A 1,390-nucleotide genomic window follows, 5' to 3' on the forward strand; every position below is an offset into this window, starting at 1 on the left:
CTCCTCCCCCCCCCCACACACACACACACCACACCCACTCCCACACAGTCCCCCTCCCTCCTCCAGCCTCCAAGCCCCGTCCGCCTTACCTCTGCCACAAAACCTTCAGACTCTCTGACTCCGCGTCGATCTGCCTGTCACGTGTGTGTGTGTGTGTGTGTGTGTGTGTGTGTGTGTGTGTGTGTGTGTGGGGAGGGAGGGGTGGGTGGGTTGGGGGGTGGGGATGGTGTTGGTGGATGTGTGTGTGTGTGTGTGTGTGTGTGTGTGTGTGTGTGTGTGTGTGTGTTCGTTCTTTTGCTTAACGTCTAACCACAAGTATGATTTTAGACGAATGTGTGTGTGTGTGTGTGTGTGTGTGGACGGGTGTGTGTGTTGGGGGGGGAGGTGGCCGGGGGGGGGGAAGGGGGGCTGGAGGGAATAGGGGGGGGGATGTGTGTGTGTGGGGGGGTGGGGGGTGGGAGGTGGATGTCTGTGTGAGTGTATTTTTATGTATGGATGTGTGTGTGGATGGGTAGGGGGATGTATGTGTGTGTGTGTGGATGTGCGTGTGTGTGTGTTTGTGTGTGTGTGTGTGTGTGTGTGTGTGCGCGCACGGTCAACCCGTTCGTGGGTTTCCCCAGTCCAGTTTCCCTCCAGTCCAGCGGCGTTTAATTAAACCAGTAATAGCGAGAAGGAGGAGAAGAAGAAGAAGTAGAAGAAGTAAGAAGCGTGGCGCAGTGAGGCCTCAAAACTACTCCCGCACCACCCCGCTTAAATTTTACTCCCGGATCATTGTGGGCTAGCCTTGAATGAACCCCCGGAGGTAGGCAGGACAGTTGGGGTGGGGGGGTGAGGTTGGGAGGAGGGCGATTTGTGGCTTGTCGATCGTCTCCCCGCATGGAGTTGAGCCCCCCCCCTGTTCGGGCAAGCTACTGAAAAAGAAAAGAGGATCATTCTGCTGGTCAGGCCTTGACTGAAAACATCCCCCCCCCCCACCACCACCACCGACCCACCCCCATTCCGTCCACCCCCACCCCTCTCTCTTATAACTTGACGGAAGCAAACGTTGGGTGTTTAAATAATGCTTTTAATCAGTTGTTGTACTGTATTGTATTGTATTGTATTGTACTGTACTGTATTGTATTGTATTGTATTGTACTGTATTGTATTGTATTGTATTGTATTAACTACTCTTTTGTCCAAACATATTGATCATTGTGATATTCGGGCTGCTCTCCCCTGGGAGAGCGCGTCGCTACACTGATAGCGCTACCTTTAACAATTTTGAAGGCTCTCTCTCTCTCTCTCTCTCTCTCTCTCTCTCTCTCTCCTTTTTGCAGTGTTGTTTGTTTTCGTTTCCGCAGTGGCATTTTCTTCAGAATTTTGCCAAGGACAACCCTTTTTGTTGCCG

Source organism: Babylonia areolata, chromosome 13 (assembly GCF_041734735.1).
Source record: "Babylonia areolata isolate BAREFJ2019XMU chromosome 13, ASM4173473v1, whole genome shotgun sequence".
Classification (NCBI taxonomy): domain Eukaryota; kingdom Metazoa; phylum Mollusca; class Gastropoda; order Neogastropoda; family Buccinidae; genus Babylonia; species Babylonia areolata.